Source organism: Myzus persicae, unplaced genomic scaffold (assembly GCF_001856785.1).
Source record: "Myzus persicae strain clone G006 unplaced genomic scaffold, MPER_G0061.0, whole genome shotgun sequence".
NCBI lineage: Eukaryota > Metazoa > Arthropoda > Insecta > Hemiptera > Aphididae > Myzus > Myzus persicae.
The window spans coordinates 127,485-146,492 of NW_019103508.1; the positions used below are offsets into that span (position 1 = coordinate 127,485).

The following is a 19,008-nucleotide window of genomic DNA, read 5'->3' on the forward strand; positions in this document are numbered from 1 at the left end:
ACGCATTATGATAATGTATACAGCACGCCGAGTGTTCAGTACGTACTCGTATATAAAATAACACTATATTATACAGATAGGATTTTTTTTTTCATTTCCTAGTTGTTTGTTTATAGTGTTACTATGTATTCCGAACATATGATGAAACTAATAACTTAGTTTGGTCTACAATCACAGGGTGCTGCCTCCACGTTAGTCTTTTAAATCCCCCTAAACTTTAAAACTATTTGAATACTCAATATAAATTAGTAAAGTTTGGCCGTTAAAGTATTCACACGAAATAAATCTTTGAATAATTTTGGTCAACTTTGTTGGTTCCATGAGTCACACACGAAAATAACTTTTTTTTAACTTTGATTTTGGTAAACCGAGAAACGTGACTAATTTATATTATAATTAGTATTATGTATAATAAACTGTGGATTTCTATCAAAATGCTGCAGTAATGATGTAAGAACATCGCAAGTGGTCAAAGATATAATATAGACAAAAGTTACCTAATATAATTTGAAAACTCCTATACATAAAATGATTTTATAATAATACCACATCTGTTTAAAATATAATAAATTGTGTTGGCGAATAACCACAATATATAATATTTAACATGTAGACGACAACAACTAATGAAGATAGTGTAGCGTATATAGGTTCTAAAGATGATTTCGCTCGGTGTTCATCAAGACCTTCGACAAGTTAGAACGAAAAGGGAAAAAAATACACATACATACATATGCACTTGCAGCATACCTTCACATAAAAACTGATGGCAATAAAAAATACCGATCCTAGACGACGCCTCGAGCGCATCGGTGTAAAATATGACTTCGGTATACCATATACATTGCGGCAGACGGATAAAACGCATGATAATCTCTTTCTTATCGCGAATAAGCTCGCAAATGCGCTTGCGTTTATATATATTATAATAATACTGTTTTATTCGTACGTATGCGTCGTATAAGTTATAACTTATAACATTATAATATATCATGTATTATACATCATCGTCGGGTACGGGTTTTAGTCGATCACGTATACTCGCAAGCGGTGGTGGCTATACTTGGACGGTAGGTGGTGGGCGGTGGATAAGGACAAGCCACTCAAAAATCCTATACAGTTGACACACGTAGTCGAATATATATATATATACCTACACATATGTATATCTGAGTGTGTTGGCTTTATATATGCGCCGTGCGAGTACCTATCATATATAATATGTTATTATAAGCTCGCGGCACTCTCTTGGTTAACGTACCTTTGTAAATATATATATATATGTGCGTATGCTTAAAGAATCTGCTCGTATAGTGTGCATGTATATATAATAATATGCGCAGAAAAAAAAAGCTCTGTGAGCCAACCACGAATATCCATTTTGGTCTCGTGTGCGGACGGAATACGGTCGACGAATTACCGTGACGCACTGCTGCAGCCGAAGAATGTATGTAATAATAATAATAATATAAGGATCGACTACCAATGTATAATATCATATTGTTCTCGAAGACGACCAAAATATGGATCCTACACGTTTGCTCGGGACCCGCTGAAGCAGTCTGCAAAGTACATAACCTCATTAACACGCTATTATCATCGTGTATAGGCGCCGAGGATAACGTCACTCGCTTATATTATTACACTCTCGTATAGAGGAAAATCCGCGTACGCGTATTGGTTTTAAATTTAATTCGATTGAACCAACAAAGTTTGTCGAGCAAAATATTCAGTCCCCGCCGTTACGCGACGTATTATTCGACGTATATATATGAATATCATTGTGTTGTAGTTCAACTATACTTTAATAATATAATATATAATAATATGGTCGACTGGAGTGTGCAATTTCGATTTTCACCGCTACCTATAACCACAAACTTTAGCGAACAACCGAGTCAACTCTAACAAGCGAGTACCATAAGCATATTGTGTTTTATTATCATACGTATTATTCTGAAAGTACGTTACCGGCGGCGAACACTCGAAATTCTTAAGAGACGTTATAGACGACTATAATATTGCGTTTCGTTCAAATTACCTGAAACAGAAAAAAATAAAAGTTTAATACAAATTCACCTTGGATTGAGATAGGTACACCGTATAAGACAATTTATAAATTGGTTCGCTAAATATGCGAGAATCCTATGGTATCATTGTATTGAGTGATGGCGATTATGTGTTTACAGAATCTCACAATATATCTACGACAATAATACTCGTCTATGTAATACCTAGTAATACCTATAAGTAAGCACGGTATATTATTATATTATTATTACTAAATACACCCACAATTATACGGCCTATATTATTATACGAGTATAGTCGACATACGCGATTTCCGTGGCACTCGGCCGGAAGAAAAATGTTCGACAATAAAACGCATTCATTACGATATTATATATTATCATCGTGTATATTATATAGACCGATTTGTACAAATGATCGTCTATTGTTGTGCACCGTATACGAAATACGCTCCGGTTTTAACGTGCGTGTAATTACTCCTACGGCGTCGCCTTTGACGCGTACAATATCATACGATTTACAATACACTGCAACAGCGTTGTATACACACAACGCCAGCTAAATATTGTTCTAATAGTGTGTGAGAAAGTTCAGAACGTCCGGCAAATACAACACGTATATTATACACATTACATTATATGGCTATATGCAATTGAAAAATAAAAAATTAACGACGACGAGGTCCTTATTGTATATAACATGATGTTGTTCACAATAATAGTAGAACTGGTGGTGGTGGTGGTTGCAGTGGTGGTGTTGATGGGAGAGGGAGGTCGGTAGTAGAACAGCAACGGCAACGACTTAAGCAAAATATACAGTGTGATATTTTTAATCGTACCTCAGAAAGTAGGTACAAGAGGGGATTTTAAATGGTATTTAATCGTAAAGCAACAACAACCGTTTTTTTTTTCATAAACATATTATATTCCATGATAATTTGTATGATTGTAAATTAAAAATACTTTATTCTCGTCCTGAAACAGACGGAAGGTAAAAAGTAATCGCTCTGTATAGTAATATACACACTATATGTATTATATATATATATATATATATTTATATTTATACAACGGGAGCACTGCTTATGAGCTTATGCGATGACGGTGACGCGAACGTACCAAACGCGCGCATGCGCATACACTCGCACACTTAATGACCGTATTCCGGACGGTTCTAGGGACTGATGAAGCTATTCATAAAACGAAACTCTCGTGGTGGTGTACATATTATATAATATACTGCGGTTGTAGTAATAGCGGTATACCGCGCGCACAAACGTGACGACCGATTTGACAATCGTCACACGAGTTAAGCTCCCCCCCATCCCCCCTCCACCCAACCACGAAAAGGGAAAAGAGTGATATATAATATTTTCACTCCCCTCGAAACACGTCCGAACGCGACACACACTACATCCATATCTGTACGACGGCGTTATGATATTATATATAGTGCTTTTTGCCCGCTACAACAAATCCTTTCCGAGAGAAACCTCGTTGATCACGTGTGACGGCCTACGTCATAATATAATAATAATAATAATATGTACTGTGCGCGATATAATGTACGCGTTACGTGAGTTGCACAGGAGCAACTACACGTCACATATACGAGAGACGGTGAAACACGGCACTGCCGACGACGATATAATGTGGTTCGCGTAAAATATATTTTTATATTATACGCATATGTCATGTGTACAATATGTGTTACGAGATTTACACCATCGTCAACGATGTGTCGGGCGAAGGATATTGTTATATTATTATTATATTACGGCGCGACGTCGGTCCGACGGGCGACAGGTGCACCACCTCCGCGTACGCATCCTGCACAACTCCCTGAGTGTTTTTCGTGGTTCGGTCTGAGTATATATATATATTATATTGTTTAAAAGGATTTTCAAAAATTGACGCTAAAATAAATAAATAAAAATAAAATAAACAACAGAGATAGGATAAGGCGTTTTTTTTTTAAATTTAATTTTTGATTCACCACGACTATGTATGATAGTCTCAACAGTATAATAATAAACAATATGTTTGTCGTAGTCAATAGCCGTGTGTCATAAAACAATTTTTTGCCCAATGAAAAATGCTGTATCGAAAATAAAAGTTTGAATACGGCGGTATTCACGCAATATTTAAAAAACTATAAAAGCATAAAATAACAACTGCATCGATCGAAATCCATACCGAGTGATGCACGTGATACGTCCTCGAGATAAACAATACAAATAATAGGTAATACAAGTATACTTTCGTAGTATATGCCGACGGCATTGTCGCATATAATAATATGTCATACCTGTGTATTATTTGCTCACACAGTTCAATATATTATTATTATTTTTTTTTTACAATAAAACACGGACACCGCATCGTATGACCTATACGTCTATATTGTGACATACATTGGAAGAAAATCGCATATAACAGATTCTCAATGCACACTGTTATTATGTGACATTCTTAGTACCTACAGGACCGTGGTATAAACCAAACACGCATCGTCGTATACGCAAGTATTCTATATGTATATATAATACACGTGAATATATTATTATAACATGGTGGGACGGTGAGATGACGAGGAGTGTGCCCATCAACACTCAACACGCACAACATCGCATTGTGGGGTTTTGTACTCGGGTTTCACAGGCACTGTTATTATATAATCAACTTTATTTTTCTAGAGGTGTCTCGTCTAATATTATGCATTAATTATTAAATACCTACACTATTCCGAGGGCCAAATAGGTATAAGCGTGTTTTTTTTCTGATTTTCACAAAGAATTTGTGACAACCACTCAAAAATATGCACACAGTGATTACACAACCTAACCAACATTTCTATCAAATAATACCTACCTAATACTTTTATTCGATTTCTGAATAATTTAGTAAATATTAAGTAAACTGTTAAATATACATACCATATTTTCAAATTATATAATATTTATGTACCGTTTTAGGAGTATCAGGTGGCAGTACGAGTACACCACTTATTTTTTTTTTCATAGCTGAACTTTTTTTGTTGTAAATGTATTGTTAATCAGATGATGCTTTTAAAAGTGTTGCTTTATTGAGTGGTATTCGAAATTCAAACTCAAATAGTTTCTGATGTATTAAACTAGGTATAATAGTCAATTATAAATCATAATAGGTTAAGAAGATACTATGGAGGCTATTACAATTCTAAAAATGTAGTATTAACATAATTTATTTATTAAAATATTGTAATTTATAACATTTTTGTGCACTAAAAAGCAAATACTAAATATTACATTTATTTTTTATTTTATGTAGAAATCTTTATTATTAACTGTTATCCTTAGTACATGCAGTTCAAAAACTTAGAAATTATACTAGTTTGCATTTTGATGAAAGTTTACAGACATTATCAAGACAATAATCTGATTTCTGATGAAAATGGTAGTTTTCATATGAAAAAAAGAGTTAATTTCATCACAGAACACTTCCTATATATAATGAATAATGCTATATAAATCTATGTCTTTGAAAATATGGTCCTCGAGTACACTTAAAAATTACAAAGATCAGAGTTTTAATGAAATATGTATTACAAAAAAGATAAAAAGGGATGGGGAGTATACATGGACGATTGGTTGATAAACCTGTGTTCGTATATGTATCATGATAGTAATATTATAAACTATCATCGTTTTAAATTGCGAATGTGTGGTATATATATACATAATGTAGTATTAAATATGTGTGTGTGTATGTGTATGTGTTTTATTATAATACATATTGTTCGCCACAATTATTTGAAAAAAAAAGAGATGTAACTCCTACCCCGCGTGATATCTGCAGTACGGCGCATAATTAAAGTGAGTCAACAAACATTTCTTTTGTAATGTAATTGTATTCGAGACAATAGGTTGTTTTGTTGAAAAAAAACAAGACGAAACTTTTTCGAGATATCAAGAAAAATAATTTTATACATGTATATAAATTAAACAATTTTAAATTTTCAAAAGATTATTAAGGACATTCAACGAGAATAAATTGAGTTTTATTCGTGCATCGCATATAATATATATATATACATAAAGTATATACTTTTGAAAAGTTTGCACAGACCCTTGAGACAATTTACGTATATTTCATACGAATAAAAGTTTTAGTTTTCTACAAAAATCATGTTTGTTGCTCGAAAAACCTGAGCAATTAGCGTGGTATAAACATTTGCGAAAGCGAGTGGAGAACGAATAGTATAAAAGCGTATTATTGAATTAAGGGCACTGCAGCAATTCAAACACAATAATAATATCGTGCTCTTGAACCCAAAACTGCAGATTTGATCTCGATCAACCGATATCAAGAAACACGTTATATTCCGCGGGCGTTTCGATGTAATAGTTATTATTATACGTCCGCAGCGCTTTTCGATATAATATTTTGTTTTCGATTGAGCCTACAGGTCAAAACAACTATGTGTTTGGAGTCTGAAAATCGATGGTCCAAATACGACTATATTATATACTGTTGTAGTCGTAGTGCGTTGTAAGATATTATTAAACACGCCATGTTTACATTATTTTACCCGTTTCCGACCGATTTTTTCCCGTCGTGTAAACCTAAAAAGTTTGTGCGCGTTATATTGTTTCGGCGGGCCCTGCGCTGGTTATTATAATTTCGTATACAGATTCATTGTGCGCTCGAACAATATCCGACTTAAACGCGTACATATGCGTATATTATGTGTCCTGTATAGTCGAGTGTACATATTATTATTATTATTGTAATATGTATGCGCACCACAAATTTGGCGGCGTTGACAAAAGAACGTATATACATATATTATTATAATATATACATAAAACAATTGGTACATAGCTTATATATACATATTTAATTACACTCATATGCACATACGTATATACATATATATGCGAGTATGTATACCTATATAATATATATAGAGCTTACGCGTGTGTGTGAGTGTCCTTTACCTATTTGTAGTTTGTTATTTATGCGTTTTCTACGTACGCGAGCTCCACCACCGCTGACTCCGACGTCCGCGTAGTCCGTTTCTCCTCGTGATCACTTGACCGAAACCCGTAAAAATTGTTACATTGTGTACACGAATCCGTTCGGCGAGACACACGCACTCACCCAACCGCGTTCATACACATATTTTAACGTTTATTACGTCGTTATTTCTACACACACACACACACACACACACACACACACACACACACACATGCGCACAATGCGCGTGTGAATATTTTTAAATATCTCGTCGTCATATGTATTGGACCGCGGTTTACGGCCACAACAACGACAAAGACGACGACAACAACAACAACAATATCATAATTGACCGGTCTAACGAACGAGTGTTTTTCGGCCGAAGAAAAAAATACAACGTTATACTTTAAAAAAAAAAAGTAGGTTTGTTTTTTTGGAGTGCCGAGGTCTAATGATAATTATTCACACCAATATAAGTACGTTTAGACCTGGTTGTCACTTTGATTTCGCTACACTTAAACTTATCATAATATAGCCGGTGTACCTAGGTATTTTAAATTTGAGCACGTTTTTTTCGTCTAAGACAACATTGGATTTAACACAATTACAAAGGGAAACGAATTAGATTAAAACGAAGTAAATTGGTCAGATACTCAACGAAATAGAGTCACTTCGAAATGCAAGTCTTTTGCAACTAAATTTCTGTTTCGGCCAACCTAAACCACACTGTATATTTGGTCGAAATGCGTTAACGAAGCGCAAAACATACATGACACAATATACGTTTAGCTGCAATGATATTTAAGTCGACAAACGATCATAAAAATCGTTCACCCGAACGACGGAGGACCCTGTAGGAGATCGGCGCCGCTACAGGTTTCGTGGGGAGCGCCGTTTTTACACTCGGGTCGGGTCGGGTCGGGGCGCGTTGGGTTGAGTTTGAATTATTATTTCTAAAAACGTGTTTCGGTGACACGTCGCCACGGGGTTGTCACACAGTAATTTAATATAGCGATAGGTATAAAGTATTGTACGCGATATCAATATGGGTGCATCGATTATTAGAAATCCATCAACCGAATGGCATATGCAGCCAAGTATTATACAACTGCTACGACTGCTACAATATGCACTATCGCTGATTTCGTAACAATTCATTCCCTCGATCTCTTCGACACTGCTATCGTAGTATTAAAATAATATAACATTACTATATTATTGTTTTCGTCGTTGTCGCTGTCGTTATCACCGTCGGGTTAGACGTTTTAATAATAATAATAATAATAATAATAATATTATTATACCGAGCGATGACACGACTATACAGAAGAAGGTACCGCCGTCTGACGTCGCCGTCGACAGTATAGTGTTCATGACGTTCCCCGGTCGCTATCGCGGCACAGATAACTTTATGGCGTCGTCTACTTGTCAAATGCCATTACAGACGTCGTAGGCAAAGAGCGTATGATATTACATTATATTATTATTATTGTTGTACTTGTGTTACACGACATATATATATATATATATAATATTTATATGTACGACGGGAGCGACTGTAAAGGCGGGGGCGAGCGCCAGACGACGGTATTATATAATATTATAATGCGTGCACATAATAATAATAGTAATAATACGGGCGCGTTTTTGCGTCGATAAAACGCCGTTTGAATGTAACTCGTATGCGCTACAACTGCGGTCTAATGTAATAATACCTCGGAACACGTATTAAGAATAATATTATTTAACGTACAGGGTGAGTATCGTGAATATCTGACATATAACACCGTTAAGTTTTCACGTCTCCAGTGTACGCGTCCTGTATACACGCAGGTTTATATACGCCTCGCAGAAATCCAACACTTTAACATATTCCTCCGCCTATCCTCCTCCTCCTCCTACTTCTCTTTCTCGTCTTTCTCTGTCAAGTATCTGCGGTGTTGCCGTGCGTTTTCGTGGTATTCATAATAATATATTATTATATAGTATTATAAACTGCTTATTCCGTCGAATCATACTCAGGTAACAATATACTACAATAGTATATTGTATAGAGTGCACATATAGGTACCTACTGTATGTATGAATATTAAACTGTACATCTCTGGCGCGGCTTGGCAACAGTGAGCGTTAAATATAATTTTATACATAATATTATTATTTATGCGAGTGCATGTTCAGCGATACACGATATTATTGTACCTGTAAAGGATAAAAGTCGCTACGTAAGATATTTGTATCACCGATCTTTTTCGAGTTTGATAAAGGATATTGTGTTCGAGTATCCTCGTGACGTCTGTAAATGAGCGGTGTTGTACATTATCGCATAGAGGTAAATAACAAATATTTTTCGTGCAAATCTTAACGCGGCAGTGATGTACAATGGCAATATACAATATACATGAAAGTTGGATAAACAGAATCTAAAGAAGGGAGAAAACCCGGAGGACAGAAGCCGATATTTTTCTTGATTTCGATAGTTAAAATAAGCCTCTTTCGTTTTTTAGTTGCCCTTAAACCGAAAAACTTAATTTTTCTTATTAATTATATCAAGTCTATACAACAAATTTATCATTATATTACAATAAGTATATGCCTATAATCCTATGTGGTTAATTAGTTTGCAACGTCGCATGCGTATGGACAAGTGCAGGAGAGAAACCATCCGTTGACAGTACTCCTAAAGTACGTTTACACAATTATTATTATAATTATATAAGTTATACGATTGTAGCTCAGGGAATAGCGAGTACTCATAGGAGTAGAAGTATTTGCATTTTATTATTTTAATTTAATTAATCAAGATGATGGGCATTAAAATGTGATAACTTAATTTATTCGTAAGGGTATTTTAATTCACTATTTCCGAAAAACTTGCTAAAAAATAACCTCTGGGTACGAAACCAGACCTTGTTTTGAGACACGCCGTGTATAGACCTCGATTTTTGGAACGAAATTTTTTAAATGGGCTCTATCATAACTACAATAATCCTCGTCGTTTGCATAACATATTTTTTATATTCTCGCGCGGGCTCGGCATGATCGATATTATAATAATACACAATATATATACACTCAACGAGAAAATAGTACACGGTATCATATTTATACATCTATATATACATATTTATGATATATATAATGTCATCAATCCCTTCTGTTGCGGCGGCGGCAAAAACACTGGTGTCTTTTATATCGCGGCGGTCACAAATACAATATATTATTATACATGATATTTATACATCATGTAATATATCATAATGATTTTATATATTATGTTATGTTATGTTATATCATGGTACTATATAAGTAACGACCGAGCGTAGAAAACGAACCGCGCCTCGAACGATTTTCATTTTTTTATTTAAAAAATATAATGCACGGCCGGGAAGGTCGTCTTATAACTATACTGCACACAATGAATATTATAGGCGATATGCTGCATGCCGCCGTGTACCTTTATAATTGTACATCGTTCATTCATAATATTATTATATTATCATTCTAATTTATATATCATGAATGCGACTGCGTGTTATTGAGCATATTATTATTATTATAGTCTCTACTCTCTGCGGTACACGCACACACGTGTGTATGGAAAAAAAAACTTGCTCGCGTTCAACAGCATTAATAATAATAATATAATAACGAGACACGGGAAAACGCGTTCGCGAAACAATCGGTTGGTGGCGGCGGCGGCGGCGGATATGTCGCACACGGTAAAATGCCTATAATACGCGCGGCCAGTGTGTTTATATGTAAAAAAAATAATATTTTCCAACCATGACCCAAATGCGAAAAGTTACGGATAATATCAAGCGTGACGTTATGTTTTTCTCTGCATTGTTGTTTTCCAAAACAAGGACGACCGTATACTATGAGCATATTTATATACATGCATAGGTATACGACGACGATAATAATATGATATCGACGAAACGTATATCATTTATCATTTTTTTTCGTCCCTCCTTCAGACAACTTTTGCGGAAACAAAACAAAATACAACGACCGAAGGTTTTTTTAAAATAAATAAAAAACCACGCGTCATCTAACCCGCCCGACACGACGCGGGAGCAGGTAATAATATTATTATTATTATGTATTACCCAATATTGTTATCTAGGAAACGCGCTGGACGTGGAAGATTTATTAAAAAAACTGAAAACAAATTTTTTTAAAGTGAATATTATATTAACATATAATAATATAGGTTAGACGCATATTTTACTACTGTACAAATTCAAATTCAAATTCTGAGAATAACACTCATCACCGGCATATTCGTGTGACGCGTCAGGGGAAGTCGGTTCTTGAATTAAGGAAGTACCTAAGGAGAGGGGAGGTGTCTCTCATCTTTTTAAAAAACATTTATACATGTACTCTTTCTAATTATATTCTATAGGTCTTACTAACAATATTCAGGTACGCACATTTTTTATTACACTTTTGCAACCCTCTTATTCTTGCTTTTTCCCCAATTCAAGCACTTTCGGTAATGGCAATGTTGCAGCATATCCGTGTATGCGATTTAATTGGTCCTCGGAGGCACTCGTCGACGGGTATAGAGTGTAAAACTATTGTTTTCGTAAACGTTTTAAACGAAATAAACTTTTCTACCCATCACGAGATAGGTCATGTATAGCATAACAACAGGTCGCTAGCGTTATGATAACGATAATAATAAATTATATCTTACAGTCCAGTGGTATACGATGCAGCAGCAGCGGCACACGTATGGTACACAGGTACCGTGGTGTGCTGACCACCACCGTCGTTACCGCGACCATGTTATTACACACACCTATACAGACGTACGTAAATATATGGTATGTATATATATATATGAGCCTAAAGGCTACCAGCTAGTACCTACCTACCTGTATAACGTAATAATAATAATAATAATAATAATACCTATACACGTGATTCCGGGATATTTCACCGCAGGATGTGAATTATTATTAATTTCGCCCCGGGGTCACGTACGTATCATCCGTCACGCACGAACGTAATAAATATTTGTCCCGGACCCTGCACGGCCGTACAATATTATAAAATATATATATTATAAGAAGCGCGCGCTCACACACATTTATATTTTATATTTATATTATGTATTATATTACATCATACGACAATTTCGAACGATATTATATCGAGAGAACAAGAATTATTATATATTCCATACGTTTCTTAATATACGGAGACGACCCGCGGTCGACTCTTCTATCCTGCCGCACATACCATATCATACATTATTGTTATTATTATTTTTATTATACGCGTAGCGTACATGATGTAATATTACATATATATATATATAAGGTATGGTACACACACGACCCTAATAACAATAATAAAAATCGCGAGAGCGCGCTCCGGCGTCATAACGACCCTTTGGAAATTTAAGAACGCGTGCGAAAATATATGTGCACATGGCCTAGAGACATTATCCTGCCATATAACGGTCGTATATATAATAAATATACGCCTACCGTAATATAGCGTCTCATACGTGCCCCGTACAGGAATCTAAAAACTTCGTACTGGGCGTAACATGTAATATTATGTGTATGACTATGTATATATATGCGCCACGCGTTCCGTTGTCTCGACCGAATTTAATGTGCGCCTTATATATTTTATACATTACATATTGGTACCTATACCAAGCCATGTAGAATTCACCAAAAATCGCTAGTCGCCAACACGTCCGGGCGAAACCTTCAAAATTCCGAAAACATCGATCGATAAACGCTCCCCTGCAGCGACGACCCATCATAAGACTTGATAAAATAAATTTAACAATATCCGCTGCTTTCTATGTTATGAACCTCGAGAAGTTGAATGAAAAATGAAATACCTAGGCCGCCTAGTGTTGTGAGAAGAGGGTCCGTGGGAATGGTGCAGGGGTTGGTGGACTGGAGTGGAAATCGCATATAACCTATAACCACGTCGATCACGCTTAAAATTCGGAGAACGTGGCTGTGTTGGGGTTTTGACATTATAGCTAGGGAGTCCTCGTTAACGCCCGCCACCGGACCGTTGTTCGGTAATTGAAACTTTCCGACCCCCACCCACACACCCGCAGTAAGTCGCAGAATGGCTTTTGACCAATTACGGCGGCGGCGACTATACGACGAAGGTACAATAGTAATACGACGACCGATTGATTGTACTTTATATTATATAGGTATATATATATATATGCAATGTCGCGATCCGAATCAAAACCAAACCATGTAATTATTATACGTCACTGTATGTGTGTGTACAATTACTGCGCTTACCACTATTACCACTACCACTAATAATGCGGTATGTCATCAGTCATATACCGTCATCGCGGTGTGTATACTTATAGGTACTATATACACTATGACATTAGTATTCTACCCCGGTGTAGAGTTTTTTTTCGTTCATTAACGGTTGCTATTATGGTCTGGTGGTCTACAACTGACGACGACAGTTAATGTGTAATTGCACGTTTCGTATGTATATATATTATATATACGCGCAGCAGACTATACACTAGTAATACTATTATATGCGTGTGTAATAGTATAATATATTTCACATTTTTGCGCCCTTGCGCACGCACCATCAGTACGCCAGTCACATCAAAAAATAGTATATACCTACTACGCCATTCATGGCACATGCAATAAGATATATATAACAGACTTTTGGATAAAAAATTCCACATACACAACCCGCGACGTACATTACAAGTGATGTATCTGAGAGGATAGGTTAGGTTATATTTAAACGAGCATTAATAAATGTGGAATCCACCAGATCACGAGGCTACAACTGTATAATATAGATAACTTATTTTAAAAAAATGATATAATTGTATTCCAGAATTTTTAAATGTGGCACTGATACCACCTAAAGTGAGATACAATATTCAAATTTCTGGCAAATGGCTTATCACTAATGGTATTCAGTATTATAATAAATATTATACTATCGTAACAATATATTATATATTATAGAGCATGTATGCATAACCTACTTTCGTGAGTTCGGTTATTATAATATTATATAATATTATACTTGCTTGTTATCGAAAACCGACGATTATAACATGAAGTACGCTCTTTCGAATCGTCCGCGGTTTCCAGGGTTGGGCTTAACGATGTGTAGAATAAAGCTACCGTACACTGTTATAGGGATATACATGTATAATATATAACACGCCTGTGACTAGTAAACAAATTGCACATACCGCTATATTATTATAAAGATAAGATACCTCAAAACACTTCAGTATTCAGCGACGAGTCTTTATAATAATAATAATAATATAAGAACATCGTAACGACCGATGTATAATATAATATAATGTACATAGTTTAGAGTACCCAGTCGACAATACGATAGTAGATTGTTGTTCACGTATGTTATACTTATTGATATACATCCACTGATCGTTATTCGTACAACTATAATATTATATTTTTTATTTATTTTAAAGTTATAATAACTCAAAGAGGTAAAGAGTACAACGCAGCTACAAATATATAATATACAATAAATGCATGTAGGTTTAAGATTAACTATAATATTGATGTTCATTATAAATTGTATTAAATTCCGTTGTGAATCAAAAGAAACATCAAAGTAAGGTACATCATTACAAGCATCTAAGAGGCGATAATCCAAACTGTCTTTAATTATATTTTTCAAAAATTGAGGTAACTACTGAAAAAGGAGATTAACTAACTAATTTTACTTTTTAGGCTGTTAAATGGGACATATTTACAAATACTATGGTTGATTGAAAGACCATCTTGAATACACAATCACTTTGAAAGTTCCTATAGATAGTTGTGTAACTGGTGACACCTGGTATACACCTATAGTATTACAATAATAGTATAGTCGTTGGTCTTCATGTACTTTATGCGGTTATAAAATCATATACAAATCTGAATCGAATAAAATAACTCTGACTCACGAACATCCAATGTAAATTAATTGCCAAGTCAACATAATATCGATGTAAAAAGTTATGCCATTAATTAGAAACGAAGTTTTTACTGGAATTTGGACGACCTGACCCACCCTGCAATCTGCACTCCATGTCTCCTTCCTCCCGAAAAAAAAAATATAAGGACGGTATAGTTTGTATTATTGATTATACATGGGAGGAATTGGTGAGTTAATTAAAAAAAAAACAATTTTAATGCACGAGAACTGCGAGTTAAATATTAGCGTAAAAATATTGAAAATGTTAAAAATATTCTATCGTGGAGACGGGTTGCCCAAACGTACTTGAATAACCATCTATGTTTCAATCACTTTAAATCTACTCATTTCCAAAATTGACTGCCCAACGAAACGATGAAACAAAATCGTGGCTATGCGACACCTAAGTCAGATCTGAGATCAGTTTTTTATTATAACGATTTAGATTTAAATCACTAAGACTATATAATACAAAAATAAATTTGTATATGTGGTGGGAACGAGCTTAAGGGTCCTTAACATATACAATCAGGATATGAATATAATACGATATCTATAATAAATACAAGTTATAATAATATCGTTATGTCAGCGTAACCACTTAACCGCTGGCCACGAGTTTGTTTTTAATTCGTTGAATTTCTCACCAACGACGGTTTTATGTCAATTATTATTTATTTACGAAATGTATCTTTTTTAAACACAATATCAAAATTATTAATAAAAAGCAAACACACGATGCTGTTGAAGCAAAGCAATATTATACAGTCACGATTGTTCTTGGCAGTGTTACTAATAATTATCAACGTCCATCGCAGCGGTAAAATCGATAAAAAGCTGCAACAGAGACGAGACAAAAAACCGTATGTGCGGGTAAGTCAATATTTCAGTCTTGGGCGCGAAATTCAGCCCTCGACTGCGGCTTGTGCAATCGTACCACACATGTCGCCCGCGACTGAAATAGCTCACTTCCTGTTCTCACCAGTCATCAGACGGCAATATCTTGTATTATAGTTTATTAATAATAATCTCAAAACGAGAAAAACAAATAAAAACGAGTGCACTAAGCGTTTCTGACGTTCGGCCGTGTCGATATATCAAACATTTAAATGAAAATCGAAAAGGTGCTCGGTGCTTATTTATTTTCTACAGCGTTTAATCGCGAATTAATTGTATTACGAATATATTATATAAGGTAGCAATTTATTTACGAAGGTAGTGGTGCATGAAACATAAACGGTTGTTTATTTTTGGTTTTCGTCGATTCGATTGACGATCGATACAGAATATTTAGCTTTTCCCGTGGCGTATAAAGTAGACAAAAACAAAATAAAAATAACGATTATAATCGTTTTTAACAATATGGTTATTTCCGAACTAAGACACGGGTGAATAATGCATTGAATCCGACAGGAAAAAAAAACTAAGGGAAAATATCGAGCAAATACTTAGAATTTATACGGAAATCCTTTATTTGTTTTTCCGACGTTCTGCCTTTTGTAATGGCGTATGGACTTAGGAAAATTGAACTTTTATCCCACCAAAGTGTGTAATCTAGAGAAACCGGAATCCTTAGATACTATATACATATTACACACACACACACACACACTCGCGCATACACAAAACTGCAGTATCGTGTAGGCGGCGTGTAGCGCGTGGCAGAAAAATGTTTATTTATTGTTATACAAAACGAGAATAATATAAGCATCGTACACAGAGTCGAAACTAGGATTTTTTTTACTCCTAGGAAAATTAGGAATAATCATAAGTCAAAAAAGACTGGAATAAACTTCTTAAATTTTTTTTTTAATAATAAACATAATTAGTACAATTAAATGTAAATATTCAAATATTTAGTCATCATTGGCATCATCATTTACTATGATTGTGGCAATTCGTACTACTTTCGCTCTACGTGGTGTAGTAGTAATAATTAATAAAATAATAACGATAACTATTTCATGCTGTATTTATATGATTTGATATTATGTTTCTTTTTTTCCTTCAAAGTTTGTGAAATAAAAATAGATTTCCAACTTCTAACGCCAAATACTAAAGACTAACCATAGGCCCCATAAAAAAATTACACTCACGAAAATTGCACGCCCGGATAACAATCTCCGTCTTCACTCCCCTAGTTACGCCACTGGTCGCACGGGACTGCGTGTAAGACAATCGCTGTCAAGAGAGATTACGCCAAGGTTCAATTACGGATGACGTTAAGTATGCATACGTCCTATTATTTACATACTATTATTGTAACTGCATTTATAAGTTACGGAGTACCGCTGTTGTAGATGCACCTCGTCATAACATATACGTTCTAAAATATTCATACGTGACTTGAAAATATTGATATTATTCGGTAGTTGGTAATTATTAATATAGTTTTGTCTAATAAAATTCATATCTACAAAGTCATAACACATAGTTAACATCTCAATACGCGCATATACGTCAATAAGTACGTGTTCGAGTGATAATGATTACAACGTTCGAACACCATGGACATTTATGCGGATATTGGATATTGTATTACTATAAGTTTAATCATTATTAAAAAAATATTAAATTACAATTAAGCAAATAAAAGGTGTGGTCAAAAATAAGCATTAGTCATTACTCATTACTATTATTACTGAGTCATTCGGCAATAATATTATAGTAACACAACAAAAAATTATTTTATTAATAAATATTACAATATTCGGTATTTCATGCAAAACTTTGTTCGTGTATAAACACGAGTGTGCTAATTTATCGATTACATCAACGTCGAATGCAAAAATAATTGCAAATATTGTTCTTATTACGCATAATAATATTAATAACATAATGGAATAGTAAGTCTTTTTGTCACAGAAGACCTTGTACCTGAAATTAAAACTTAAGTATATAACACATTATTAGAGAACATTTTGATTTGAAGTGGAGTTATTGAAAAGAGAGTAGTCGCAGATGTTCACAGAGTAAATAATACGGAGTACCTATATATTATATGCAAAGCGCGTTGTTTTCGGTCAAATAACGATATCCGCAGAACATTAATAAAAGTGAAAATATACAAACGCGCGTATATATAAAAAGTAATGCGAATAATTTTCGTGCGGAAATAAAAAGCAACAAACGCCACCACCGTCGTCGTTTATATATATACATATATATATATAGGTATAAAATATAGTGTATGGAGTGGGCGGAGGAGACGCAAGGGCGGCGCGAGTCGCATTACCGCCGCGTAATGACGTAATTCAAAACACCTCCGAAACATCGTTTCACAAAAGCCAGGGCGAGACCAAGATAAATAGAACGGCCATTTTATGGCCTTTGTGACACGACTGTAACCCCGCAATCCAATAAAACCAGGGGGGTATATATACGTGGCTATTATGTTTGCTTTGCATCCTGCGGCGGAAATCCCCGTAAAAACCAATGTTTTTCCACCCCCAAATGCTATTTCCCATTTTACCCCGTTTTATTTTCATCCAATACGGTGGTGACCTAGACCGTAGTATGTATGTATATATATATGTACTATAATATGGGTACTTCTCTGTAAATACAAACGCCGGGACCACCGCTAGCGCACATGTGTATATAAGGAGATGTCAGTGGTGGAGGTGGGGGTGGTAGTACTTCAGGTATAGGGTGTAGGTGGTTGTGGTGTTTGAGACCGTGGTATGTATATATATATAGGGTGCATCAACTATATCTCTCCCGTATTTCCATAAGGTAACATGAAAACTGGATAACACGGTGGCCTATTCTGTATATTTGTATAGATAGCTACCACAGTCACCGCGATAACCGCTTATAGCGTGTATACATATGATGAGTCGACAATGCCATGAAACTATAGCCGGCTTGCCAAGACTGTCAAGAGGAGTTGAAAATTCCGGAAAACCACGTGATATGCGGGTAGTTTTTTCTATCTAAACTATGAATAAAAGCCTACACCCGCTTGAACCAAGAAGTCAATTTATAGTAAAAACGA

General features: G+C 35.0%; 1 protein-coding gene across 3 annotated transcripts in view; it reads right to left on the reverse strand.

The window, feature by feature from the left end:
* Positions 1 to 19,008, reverse strand: part of LOC111034634 (Krueppel-like factor 6) — a 215,946-nt gene that overhangs the window by 71,048 nt on the left and 125,890 nt on the right. The window contains exons 1-2 of one of the 3 annotated variants that reach the window (XM_022315935.1): positions 17,108 to 17,536; positions 1,972 to 2,041 (exon numbers count right to left, since the gene is read on the reverse strand). The exons of 1 other annotated variant lie outside the window; for it this stretch is intronic. The gene's annotated coding sequence lies outside the window, so the exon portion shown is untranslated. Of the gene's footprint in view, positions 1 to 1,971; positions 2,042 to 17,107; positions 17,537 to 19,008 lie in introns of those variants that run through there. One more of the 3 variants, XM_022315934.1, reaches the window with a different exon arrangement.